The 14340-nt window shown below is 41.9% G+C and overlaps 1 pseudogene; it reads left to right on the top strand.

Annotated features, from left to right (window-relative positions):
• Positions 1-3478: 3478 nt before the first annotated feature.
• Positions 3479-13099, top strand: LOC144608450 (uncharacterized; annotated as a pseudogene).
• The last annotated feature ends 1241 nt before the right edge of the window (positions 13100-14340 follow it).

The raw sequence follows: 14340 nt of genomic DNA, 5'->3' as shown, positions 1-14340 counted from the left end.
TGTCTCCTCCTATCAAGGACAGTTTGGGAGTACTTGGGGACATGCCACTTGTGGCTGAGTTACAACCTTTTGCTGTGCTTTGCTGTTTGAAAGGAATGAACTTGTTTAGCTATTCATATTCAAACCCAGTGAGTGCACGGTCAGGAGCTGTGGGCGGCCTGTCCAATGGGACAATTACTCCAGCCTGGCTTTGTTTACTATTACCATCACTGCAACAGGTCTGGCACTGCCTTGAAACAGTTGTGAGCTGATCCTGAGCCATACTTGAAACTTTTAAACTACAATTAACTCAGATAAAATGCTTTTCTCCGTGCAGTTAATTTGTCCATTCATCATCAAGTAGCTGCTGTAATTACTGCAGATTGTAACCATGTGAAGGCCCAGGTCAGAGATTTGGAAAATCTGTGCATATTGGGATTGCCCCATGTGACTCCCGAGAAGCTGTTGGCAGCAGAGTTGAACCCTTTATTTTAATATATAATTGGGAATAACTTAATTATGGGGATATTTGTTGCATATCTGGGAATATCTCATTGGAATATTTACCCTTATATTTTTTAATTACATTGGACTGAAATTCTTCCATTTCTGTAGCAGAAAATGGTGAATTGGCAGATTATTTGATTCAGTGATAGAGGTGTTTTGGTATGGAGTAAAACTGGAGATGACTGATTCACAATTTCTCCTGAAGGCCAATTAAAGTCCTGTATTTTTGGATTGGTTAATTAATCAAGCAGAAGTGAATCTTTAACCACGAGTAGATGGAAAATACAAATCATGCAGGCTGGTTAGATGGTGTCACTGGAGCAGTTTTAGAAAAAGATGACCATCGTGCAAGCATGTCGTCTGTTGCGATGGCAATGATTTAAATAGAAAATCTGTCTTAGTAACTACAAAGCCATTTGAAGAAAAACATCAAACATCAAAAAAATCAAACATTTTTTTGGGGCAAGACTAAATTTGATACAGAACCATATTAAGTGAGCTGCTGATCAACCACAATCCATTTCAATGGCAGACAAACTTTCTTTCCATGTTCCTGAAAGATTTATAGGATGGAAATCTTTATCTCAAGTGTTTTGAAATACAAAATGATAGAAAATATGTTTCAGCTGAAAATTATGATTTTCTACAGTACAATCTCAGTTGGAACATATCTGAGACAATGATTGAGATATGTCAGACCATAGTATTTACGAAAATGGGACCTGAACATACCTAGTTTTTTAAAAAGCGCATAAGCACGCTCTTACAGATTTTTCATATCCTAGCACAAAATAATGAAAATAGCATCCAACTGCTTCTCGAATTATTATTTTTTTCTCTCCCCAGCCAACTTTTCCACAAGGAAATTTCACATTTCGATTATTTTTTTGTGAAAACATTTCTAGCTGTTTTTCTTGGGAATGCAGGAAACTCTTACTTTGCCACATTTCCTTGCCATATGCCCTGTGAATTGTAACGCGTCTACTTTGGAGCTTTAGTGCAAAGTGACATACAAAGGGTTTGCAGAAAGAAAAACTTAAAGTGGTGCAGCAGGTCATTGGGAAGACAAATGAAATGCTGGCTTTTATTTCAAGTGGTTTGAAGTATCAAAGTAACATGATATAACTTAAGGGGGTATTGATGCACCTCAAGAGCTGAGTGCAGTTTTGGTCCTCATTTTTAAGGAAGGATTTAGTTGTATTGGTGAAAAAGCAGTGAAGGTTCACTGGATTGATTCTTGGGATGTGTGTTGATATATGAAAGAGGCTAAGCAAGTAGAACTCACTGAAGTTTAAAGGAAACATTTACAATACTCTGGATTAACAGGTGGGTGATGAAAGACTATTTCCTCTAATGAGACCATTTTATACCAGAGGCATAATTTCAGGGTGAGGGTTAAGACCCTCAACCCTTACCCTGATGGTAAGAGGAGGAAATTGGTTGTGGAGCAGGTCCATCATCAAGAGGAAGCAGTGAGAAGTATAAGGGCAGTAGCTCAGGTTTAGCAGGGTTAGTGGATGAACTGGGAAAGTGTAGAAAAGAGGAGGTTTAGCTGGAGGGACCTGTGGTGCATGGAGGCGGGTCATGTAAGTTTCCTTATTAGGGCTATTTATGATGTGCTGCCATCACTGCAGAACCTCAAACAATGGGTAGGTGGGGACCCAGTCTGTCCCTTGTGTTCAGAGGTGGCAACGTTGAGGCATATTTTATCAGGATGTAGCCTACTCTTTCTCAGGGTCGATATACTTGGCGGCATAACCAGGTATTGAAGTGAATTGCTGCAGCAATTGAGAGGGGGAGAATACAGGTGAATTCAGTAGGCATCAGGACTGGGAGTGCAGAGATTCATTTTGTCCGTGAGGGAGAAAAAGGTGGAAGAGGGAAGTTTGCAGCTAAGTATAAGCTCGGTATGAGTCAGGCCAGTTACGGGGAGCCAATGACAGGGAGATGCGGGTAGATTTAGGAGGAAAGCTTGTTGTTCCACAGGAAATAATGACTACTAGTTTGAGGTGTGAGGTAATGTTATGGTCAGTTAGTCAGTGGATAGTGTATTTTATACAACTGACCGTGCCATGGGAGAACTTAGTGGATGAGGCTAATGAAAGGAAACGGTTGGCAGAGGTTGTAGAGTTGGCAGCAGAAGTTGAGCAGTGAGGATGGAGAGCAAGAGTACGTCCTGTAGAGGTGGGTTGTAGAGGTTTCATAGCAAGATCGGCCATGTCGCTATTTGGAGAGCTAGGAATTCGCGAACAGAGTTTGCATCAGGCAGTAAAGCAAATGTCAGAGGCAGCAGAACAAGGTAGTAGGTGGATTCAGTGGGGAAGAAATAGTGTCAGTTGGGAACAGAAAGGAAACTTATGGCATGCAGTATGTGTATTTCTTTGTAATTGTAGTCTGTGCAAGTGTATCCCGGTCTTAAGCAAGGGAGATATTTGTGATGTTACAAGCTTAATGATGGGGTAGGATTAGTGGAAGGAGGAGGAAGGAGGGAGGAGAGGGGAGAAGGGAGGAGGGAGGAGGGGATATGGAATCATTTATTGTAAGTTGGTGGATTTAGTTAGATAATACTTTGGTTTTGGGCTTGGTTTTCTTAGTTGAGCGCTTATCCAGGAGTTATAGCACATATTTTATGTTTTAATTGTAATTTTAAGTTGAAATTCAGAAGAACACTACCCATTTTTGAACACTTAGAAACTAATAAATTCATTGTAGGGCGCAATTAGACACCCTGACAATCCGTAAGGTACAAACCCAGTTACACTGACCTATGCATTGTCAAGTTGGAGTCTCCATTATCTTTTTCTTCAAGCATATATTCGTCAGGAGGGCCAGAACTGAATGATCAAAAAGATGAAAAGGGAAAACATTATGTATTATGTATTATGTGCACAAAATCAATATGGCATGTACAGCTGGTCTGAGAAGGAATACACAATTCTTTCTAATTCCTTTCAATGGTATGAGATGGGAATTGGCTAGGATAGACTGGCAAATGATACTTAAAGAGTTGACAGTGGAGTTGCAGTGGCAAAGACTTAACGATCGCGTGGATGAACTACAACAATTGTTCATCCCTGTCTAGCGTAAAAATAAAATGGGGAAGGCGGCTCAACCGTGGCTAACAAGGGAAATTAGGGATAGTGTTAAATCCAAGGAAGAGGCATATAAATTGGTTAGAGGAAGCAACAAACCGGAGGACTGGGCAAAATTTAGAATTCAATAGAGGAGGACAAAGGGGTTAATTAAGAGGGGGAAATAGAGCTTGAAAGTTACCCCTCGGATTCCTATTAACTTTGTCACACAAAGGGTAGTGGGTGTATGGAACAAGCTGTCAGAGGAGGTAGCTGACGCTGGGACTATCCCATCATTTAAGAAACAGTTAGACAGGTCCATGGATAGGACAAGTTTGGAGGGATATGGATCAAGCACAGGCAAGGGGGACTAGTGTATCTGGGGCATTGTTGGCCGGTGTGGGCAAACTGGGCCGAAGGGCCTGTTTCTACACGGTATCACTCTATGACACTAGATTTATATTTTGTCTTAAAGGGGCAGTTGGCGAAGTTTGTGGAGTGGTATATAAAAAGAAAATAGGGAAACACAGGAATAGTCCCTTTTGCTCAGTGTCTATGCCAAACATAATGTCAAGATAAACTAATCTCCTGTACCCGTATCTGATTGATATTCCTTCATTCCTTGCAGATCCATGTGCCTATCTGATAGTCTCTTAAATGCCACTATTATATCATGTTCTTGCGATAATGAATCATTTATTTAATTGTTGGCTAGACAACGTCTCTCCATGTTTTTCAAAGCCATTGGCAGCTTTGACACATACAACTCATTGTGTTGGAATGTGATTTTGCTTTTTAATTCTACCTCCATATTTTAAATTATTTTTTATGATCTGGGTGCTGTCAACCTTTCTTGCCCATCCCCAATTGCTCTTGAAAAGGTGGTGGTGATATCTGAGTTATTACCATGGAGAAAATAAAGTTCAATATAATTTTGATTCTAACATTCAAAAAAACCTTCCAAAATTAAACCTTGCTTGTTTTCAGCTGTGTGGTAGTGACATAATCTGCACAATTTTTTCTGGATTTTTCAGATTTCCACCACATTCTCATATGACCAAATTTATATCATAGGTAATAATATTCAAAACATTTTAATATTTCTAAATTTTTCATCACTGATATTTCACATTGCAAAATAACTTCACCTCTCACTTCTTTCCACTAGCACTAACCTGTAAACTTGATGGTAGTCAATTGCTCCATCAGTGTCTGGATATATTCTTTCATCATTAGGCACACAACTGCAAAATCTAAATAGCAAACAGAACACGTCAAAAATAATGAAAAATGTATTTTATGGATTATCAAAAGCTAAATAGTTCATTCAAAATGATTTTACACACACACTGAAATGATACATAAATTCAAAAGTCATTGAAGCTGAATTAGGCCATTCGGCCCATCGAGTCTACTCCACCAATCAATCGTGACAGATCTATCTTTCCCTCTCAACCCCATTCTCCTGCCTTGTTGCCGTAACCCTTGACACCATTACTAATCAAGAACCTGTCAATCTATGCTTTAAAAATACCCAAGCACTTCGCCTCCACAGCCACACCAAATTAACCTTTTGAAAATCCCCAACCAGCACTCCCAAGTCCCTTTGCACCTCCAATTTCTGAATCCTGTCCCCATTTAGAAAATAGTCTATGCCTTTATTCCTACTACCTAAGTGTATGACCACACACTTTGCTATGCTGTATTCCACCTGCCACTTCTTTGCCCACACTCCTAACCTGTCCAGTCATTCTGCCTGCTTCCCTCTACACTACCTGCCCGTCCACCTGTCCTCATATCATCTGCAAACTTAGCCACAAAAACATCAATTCCATCATTCAAATCATTAATATACAATGTGAAAAGCAGCCGACCCAACACAGACACTGATGGAACACCATTGGTCACTGGCAGCCAGTCAGGAAAAGCCCCCTTTATTCCCACTCTTTGCCTTCTGCCACTCAGCCAATCTATCCACACTAGTATTTTCCCTGTACAAACATGGACTTTCATCTTATTTAGGATTGAGTGAGAGTTTATATGAACCACATCGGTCAGTCTTAGCTAAGCTCATGCAGATACAAGAGAAATTTCTATAAACCATGTTATTCTCTTTCCATTTATCAGAGAAAATAGGACTGCTTTTTTCACATCAAGTTCCTCTATTCATATTCAACAGATAAAATGAAAATGAGAGCAAGTTTTATAAAGCTCATCTGTGAAGTTCTTTTCCTGTAAAATAATATTTTTTTAATCATTACAACATTCTTATAAAATGTTGCTTGTAACATAAGAAAAAAATATCAGAAATATCCCAAAAATCTATCAAACGTTGAATGGAGTAAATGATATGTATTCCTTTATACAAGAAACGCCTTGCTTCATCAACCTACAAGATCTTTTAAAGGAAAAGTGTTCTGCAAATCTTACAAGGAGAACTCAAACATGGTAAATATAGTAGTATTGTGCATTTAATTTCTCAAGGTATTTGATAAGACAATGAAAAAATATATACATTAATAATAAAGCCTTAACATGTAAGCATTGTCTGCATTGCTTCCTGGGTGATTTATGTGATACGCTAAGCAAAAAAAAAACAAATATATCCTGAGAGATAATACCCTTATGCAGCTTGGATTATGCAGAATGGATTACATTCCACTAGAGTCTAAGACTCCGTTGGTCACTGAGTTGGATAATGTAATAGCCGTAATCAGATTGTGGGAAATCTCGAGTTAAAGCTCTGCATCTTAGTTTCCCAGAATGCCAATGAAAAGTTACTACTTGGCACAAATGCTAGTGTATAAGCTTTCACAAAGGAAGGTCCATTAATTGGTGCTGGGCTGATTCTATAATAACCATATAAGCATAATTCAAAAATAATATTTTCTCTTCACCATTGCCTAGAAGGTAGAAAGGGCTTCTAACATTCCAGCAAATGAGAACTGAACAATGTGGTCACAGCTGTTTTTGTAACATATTTTTACAGAGATGTGGGAACCCTTCCATGGATGTGATGCAATATCTTACTGTCAAGAAAATTACATGGACATTGTACATCCATGTAAGAGTTCACACACTTTGATTCCTGGAATTCTAAAGTTTTGAGTAGCTTTACTTCAATTTCCATTGGGAAGTTGACCCATTGTTATTTTGGTCTCATCTTGATAAGTTTTTAAAAATAAGTTATTGCTTCCCCCATACGTTCTCACTGACACTAATTCCCCTCAGATAAAATTATCTAAGTTAATCTAAGGATCTGAGAATGCAAGCAACCACCAATCTGCTGTGTAAGGAGTTAAGACAGAGGCAGATATGGCAGAAGCTCAAGCCAAATTTTGCTTCATTACACTCATCCTCAATATCATCATTCGTCATGTCACTGCTTACATCATAGTGGATGATGATCATTTATCTTCACCCATTTGTCCTTTTTCTAGTCCCCATAATTTCTGTGAGGGATCCACCAGAAAAAAAACTGCAACAGTGCAAGCAGAAAATTGCTATCTCATCATTCCAGCTAAAGAAGACAGAGATAAAAGGCTTTATGCTAGTTCTCAAAGCTCAAAGATTTAACATTAAAGGTGTGTATTCACTAATATGGTTCATAATCTTGTTATTGGTTATACCTAGATCAGATACATAGATATGTTGATCAGGCTTCTAATAACTGTATGGTCTGCTCCCCATAAAGATGACAATACCCTGGAAAATTTGGATAGAAAATGATTACTTCAGTTAGCAAGTTGATGGAAACAGGAAGAGACCATTTACTTTTTTGGCAGCATGACTTCAAAAAATTATTGTGATTATTATGTCTAACTCAATAAGGATGGTAATGATGCAGAGGGAGTTATATATGCTTCCTTTACTTAGAACATCAGCACATTTGCTTCCCTAGCTCATCTTTGCCAGCAAACCAAATTACTACTGAATAATTCAAATTACAGGAACATGCCCCTCAGGCTCCCAAGACAAAAACAGCATAGAAATGCCAGTCATCGCGCAGGTACACATATCAGTTCAGTGCAGTTTAGTTGCATATGTACAACTATGACCTTTTGTGAGTTGAGATGAAGCTCTTGTGGGTCACGGCATTCGGGTAACGGGATGAGGAACAGAATATCATTGTTTTGTTACATATCATGAAAATCTGCAACCATAACTTAACATTTGTACTAGAAGAGAACCATCATGGATGGTAGTTTTCTGTTTGTGTCTTTCTTTCTTTTGACTATCAATTGAATGTTTTGTTTGCCCTAATGTTTAGCTACAACCTCCCTTAGTGCTACTTCCTTCATTCCCTCACAAAGTTCACTTTATCCATAAAATGGTTTTAATATCTAAAACCATTCATCCATTTCCTTCCAGATTCCAATTCTCATCAATCATTTTGAGAAGGTTATAAGGGGTATGATTTTATTGTTTAGTTTTGTTTTCAACAACTTCTTCCTCAAGATTATCTTTATCAGTCATCCTCAAGTGATTGATAAACGTGATCTGATCTTCTTTGACTCCCAATGCTATGATAGAAATGTAGCAAAGAATGATAAAGACTGAACATGGGTGATGCACGCCCCTTGATATTCAAGGTTATTATAAGATTATGTCATTTTCCTGTTTTATAGAAATGCCACTATAAATATGAAAGTCCACGACCATAAATTAATGCTTGTATTACAAATCTTCAGCAGCTAAAGCAGAGTATGTCAATAAGAGCTCCATGGTCTCCTCCTCATTAAAGGTGAGTTCTTCACATCAGGGATGCCTCCTTAACATCCTGCCTCTCAAACAATTCAGAGAACCAAATAATGGTGAAGAAATTAGGATTACTCCTTGTTAATTAGTCACCTGATACAATAGATGCAGGAATGTACATACAAACATATAAATTAGGAGCACTGTACGCCATTTACCTTCCTTAAACCTGCCCTCTGGCACTGTTAAACAGTAGATAGACACAAAAAGCTGGAGTAACTCAGCGGGACAGGCAGCATCTCTGGAGAGAAGGAATGGGTGACGTTTCGGGTCTGGACCCAAAAAGTCACACATTCCTTCTCTCCAGAGATGCTGCCTGTCCCGCTGAGTTACTCCAACTTTTTGTGTCTATCTTCGGTTTAAACCAGCATCTGCAGTTCCGTCCTACGCTGTTAAACAGCAGTTTGATTAGCTGTGCACCATGACATTCTTATATATACACTAGGATTCAGAATAGTAAGTTCTATGAACTTCAAAATCTTGATAGATCTGATCTGTTTGCAGTCTTATGTGCAGTTCTGGTCACCCTATTCTAGGAGAGATGTGAAGACTTTGAAAAGAGTGCAGAAAGAGTGTTGACTGCTGCCTGGATTAGAGGGTTTTAGCAATAAGGAGAGGTTGGGCAAACTTGGTTTGTTTTCTCTGGGATGTTAGAGGTTGAGGGGAGACGTGATAGAAGTCTAAAATTAGGAGAGACATGGAGTAGATAGTATGAGTCTTTATCCCAGAGTGGAAATATCAAAGTTTAAAGGCGATGTGCAAAGCTTTGTTACAGGGGCTGTGTTAGTGTACAGAAAATGGTGATAACTACTATCATCAAGAGGATCTCCCTTGAAATTAAGCAATCTAAATTTTAAAGAGAGATATCATGGACATATCTTGTCAGCAGGGGTGCAGTGGTGTACACAGAGTATTTGATTTGCAGATGTCAAGTGTAAGACTCTTCCATGTATTTCAGTGAATGAATGAATGTTGTGTGCATGGGCAAACAATGTCTTCATACTGCAGCTTACTGACTTGGCGGGTGGGATGACATGATTCTGGAGTGAATGTGACCTAGGTTGAACAGTAAATTAATTCCATTCTAATGGGAAGCTTGCGGAAGATGACGTGCAACAATGGGCCAAGACAAAATATCAGGGTCCTGCTACAGGCAGGCATGTATTACCCACTAATTCAGGATTCAGGATATCTTTATTTGTCAGAGATTGAAGAGTTACAATCTAATTGAAGAGTTACAAATGTAACTTAATACTAATCAATCATATGCATTGATCACCAATTCTTACATACTTATATGAGGAAGCTCATTGATTTAGGATCTTAAAGTAATTGAATCTGGGCTAGATAGCGTGACATTTATAGAATCTTACAGTTCTACAGGATGTATAATCAGAAACAATGAATAAATAGTTTGTGCTCATTCAAAATGTCCTAAATTTTGTCACAACCCCAGATGATTGGAAAATCACAAATGTAAAATCACAACTCGAGAAAGGATGGAGAGCAAGCAGGGAACTACAGGCCAGCTAATTATCTATTTCAGGAAAACTGCTGGAATTGTTCATGAACAAATAGTAATAAGATATCTAATAATTTGTAATATCAGTCAGCTGAGATAGATGGAAAGAAAGGGAACAGAGTTTGTTAGATTCAGTAGATTTTTTGAATATGTAATTATAGGGTGGACAGTGGGAAACAGTAGGATTTTCAAAAGGCTTTCGACAAGGTGCCATACTAAAGGTGTCTCGCAAAGGTGTATTGGAGTGTAATATTTTCATGAATTTTGGTCTTAAAAACAGAGTTTCAGTGTGATATAAATTTTCAGAAATTATATGAAATAATAGCTTCATTTTTCCTTTACCACATGCTAGGTTCTGAAGAAAGCATCCATCTGCCACACTAACCAATCATGTACTCAGGAACTCTGCGGTCCAGCTAGCAGGAGTATTCACAGACATCTTTAACCTCTCCTTGCTCCATTCAGAGGATTCCAGCTGGTTTAAGAAGACCATTATCATTCTGGGGCCAAAGAAAAGCAAAGAAGTGTGTCTTAATAACTACCGTCCAGTGGCTCTACCATCCACCATGAAGTGCTTCAAGAGGTGCACATTGACTCCAACCTCCCTGACACTTTGATCCACTGCAGTTGTTTTTTGTCGCCATAGGTCCAACTGTTAGAGCAGAAGCACAGTGGGAGTTTGACTTGCTCTAAGGAGGAGATCGACGGCATATCCAGACCACCTACAGCGACCCCGTCAGGCAGCAGGAGCTGGGCCAGTGCAACATCCTGATAAAACAACCTCCACCCATCAAGGAGTTTGACAGTAGAGAGCCACTCCTGAAAGAGGTCCAGGACGTTGTGAAGAGAGCAAGTTCTAGCTCAGCCCCTGGCCCGAGCGAAGTCCCCTACAATGTCTGCAAGAACTGCCCCTTGTTACTGAAACAGCTGTGGGAGATCCTGAAAGTCATCTGGAGAAGAGGGAAGGTGGCACGGCAGCGGTGATTTGCTGAACGAGTCTGGATCTCAAAGAAGATTCCAAGATTCCAAGAGGATCGACCAGTTCAGGATCATCTCCTTGCTAAGCGTTGAAGGCAAGATTTTCTTCAGCATAGTAGCGAGGCGGCTGACCAACCTCCTCTCCAACAATGGCTACATCGACACCTCAGTGCAAAAGGGAGGCGTATCTGGAGTGCCGGGGTGTCTAGAGCACACGGGAGTGGTGAGCCAGCTCATCAGAGAAGCCAAGGAGAACAAGGGAGACCTGACATTGCTCTAGCTTGGCCTGGCCAACGCCTACGGCTCCATCCCGCACAAGCCAATCCAGACAGCCATGGCCAAGCATCATGTGCCAGGTCAAGTGGCAGATCTCATCCAGGACTATTACAACCAGTTCAGCATGGAGTCACAGCAGGGGCAGTAACATCAGAGTGGCACAGGCTGGAGGTTGGGATCATCACAGGCTGTACCATCTCCGTGATCCTTTTTGCCTTGGCGATGAACATGATCATCAAGTCTGCTGAACCAGAGTGCCGAGGCCCTCAGACCAAGCCAGAAATGCGCCAACCACCAATCAGGGCCTTCATGGACGACCTGACTGTCACTACTGAGTCAGTGCCAGGTGGATCCTGCAAGGGTTGGCAAAACTGATTGGATGGGCAAGGGTGAGGTTTAAGCCAGGAAAATCAAGGTCACTGATGCTGATGAAGGCCAAAGTCATGGACAGGTTCATGAACACCAATCCCAACTATCTCAGAAAGGTCAGTGAAGAGTCTTGGCAAGGTGTTTAACATCAGCCTGAAGGATGCAGCATCAGTCCAGGCAACCCGTCAGGAGCTGGAGAGCTTGTTGAGAGTAGTGGACCGGTCAGGGTTTCCCGGCAAGTTCAAGACGTGGATCTACCAGCGTGGTATCCTGCCAAGGATACTCTGGCCACTGCTTGTCTACGAAGTCCCAATCTCCATCGTAGAGAGCTTGGAGAGGAAAGTTAGCAGCTTCCTCAGGAGCTGGCTGGGACTGCCCAGGAGCCTGAGCAGCATCGCCCTTTACAATAATAACCCTGAGCTCCAGCTGCCCCGAGGTCCATGGAGGAGGAGTTTAAGATGACTCGGGCCAGAGAGGTGATGCTGTACAGGGACTCTAGCGACCACAAGGTGGCTCAGGCAGGGGTGGAGGTGAAAACTGGGAGGAAGTGGAGAGCCGGCGAAACTGTGCTGCAAGCGGAGTCTCAAATACGCCACAGGGTCCTGGTGGAAGCAGTGACCTGGGGAAGAGCTGGTCTGGGAACCTTCCCAACTCCTCAGTTTGACAAAGCCATGGGGAAGGAGAGGCCCAGGCTGGTCCAGGAGGAAGTGAGGGTAGCAGGGGAGGAGGGGAGGTCTGGCAGAACGGTTGGCTTGAGGCAGCAGGGGCCTGGACTAGGTGGGAGCAGGCCATGGACCAGAAAGTCACATGGTCTGAGCTCTGGCAGGCTGGACCACAGCATATCAAGTTCCTAGTCCAGGCAGTGTACGATGTCTGCCCAGCCCATCCAACCTCTTCATCTGGGGCAAAGCGGAATCTCCAGATTGCCCGCAATGCTCAGGCAGGGGGACGTTGGAACATATCCTGAGCTGCTGCCCAAAGGCTCTTGGGCAGGGCCGGTACACCTAGCGTCAGGACCAGGTTCTGAAACCCATTGCAGAAGCCATCAGCATGGGAATCAACAGCTGCAGACAAGCATTCCCCATCACCCAGATGACCACCTTTGTGAAGGCTGGAGTGCAGTTGCCAAGTACCACAGCAGCCAAGAATCCGTCGGCAATCCTGGTGACTGCGCAGGGCTGGCAGCTTTCTGCAGACCTGGTGAAACAGCTGAAGTTCCCATGGCACATCGCCACGACCACCCTGAGACCGAACATCCTCCTGGTCTCAGAGGCGACCAAAAACATTGTCTTGTTGGAACTGACAGTGCCTTGGGAGGTCTGTCTGGAGGAGGCCCACGAGAAGAAGAAGACCAAGGACGAAGAGTTGGTCATAGACTGCCTTAGTAAGCAGGGCTGGATGGTAAGGTTTATGACCATCGAGATTGGCTGTAGAGGTTTTGCAGGACAAAGCCTTGAGTGCACTGGGCATCAGTGGAATGGAGAGGAGAAGAGCCATCAAGAACACCACAGAGGCAGCGGTGAAAGTCTGGAGATGGCTCTGGATCAGGAGACGAGGTCCATGGGGACGAGCAAATGCACCTGAACACAAGTCGTGGTCTGATCAACCACGGCTAGGTCGCCCGGGCGAGGGTGTCTGATGTTGAAACACCCGAAATGCCCAATGCTGAAATAAGGACAGCTATGTCAGACTCTTATTTAATAATTATAATGCTGCATTTAACAACATAATCCCAATCAAACTCATCTCCAAAACTCCTGGACTGAGGACTCATCACCTCCTCTGCAACTGGATCCACAACTTCCTGTTCATCGACCACAATAAAGTGTGAATAGGTGACAAAACACGATAATTCTCAACACTGTGCCCCGTAAAGATGTACTCTCAGCCCTTATTATATGGCTGAGTTTGCTCTAATGTCATTTACAAGTTGGCAGATGTAGTGGGCCAGATATCGAACAATGAGGAAGGAGATAGAAAACTTAACGACATGGTGTCAGGACAACAATCTCTCCCTCAATGTCAGCTAGATGAAGGAGCTGGTTATTGATTTCAGGAAGCAAGATGATGTACACGCCATGTTAACATCAATAGTGCTGAAGTAGAGATGGCTGAGAGCTTCAGGTTCCTGGGTGTAAGTATCACAAATAATATGTTCTAGACCAATTACACTAATGCCAGAGGAAAGAAAGGAACTAATGCCTCTACTTCCTCAGAAGACTAAAGGAAGTTTGGCAAGTCTCCAACAACTCTTACCGCCTTCAACAGATGCACCTGGAAAGCATCATATTGGGATGTATCACAGCTTGTTTAGCAATAGCTCTCCTCAAGAAATAGGAGAGATAATTGCAGAGAGTTGTGGATGTAGCCCAATGACATCACACAAACAAGCCTCACCCCCACCACCACCCCTGTGGTCCAATAGACTCCATCTACACCATGCTGCCTCGGGAATGCAGCCAACATAATCAACAATCATTCCCCTTTTCTCCTCTCTCCCATTGGGCAGATAATGCAAAAGCTTGAAAACACATACCACCAGATTCTAGAACCACTCCTTTCCTGCTGTAATCAGCCAACTGAATAGTCTCCCATAATCTAGGACGTGGACCCAATCTTCCAACCTACCTTATCACGGACCTTTCACATTTTCTCTGTAACTGTAACGCGATAATGCTGTGACATTATACTCTGGTATTTTTCTCTTTGCACTATCTGTGGTACTTGCATATCGCTTGATTGTACTCGTATAGTATGATATGACTGGATCGCAAGAAAACAAAGCTTTTCACTGTATCTTGATACACGTGACAATAATAAATCAATAACTCTGTCAAGATCACTGCTAGTCCCCGAGAGACAAGAGACTGTATGAATTAC

Source organism: Rhinoraja longicauda, chromosome 31, assembly GCF_053455715.1.
Source record: "Rhinoraja longicauda isolate Sanriku21f chromosome 31, sRhiLon1.1, whole genome shotgun sequence".
Classification (NCBI taxonomy): domain Eukaryota; kingdom Metazoa; phylum Chordata; class Chondrichthyes; order Rajiformes; family Arhynchobatidae; genus Rhinoraja; species Rhinoraja longicauda.
Note: the sequence above shows the minus strand (reverse complement) of the source record. Positions and strands in the feature narration are given on the sequence as shown.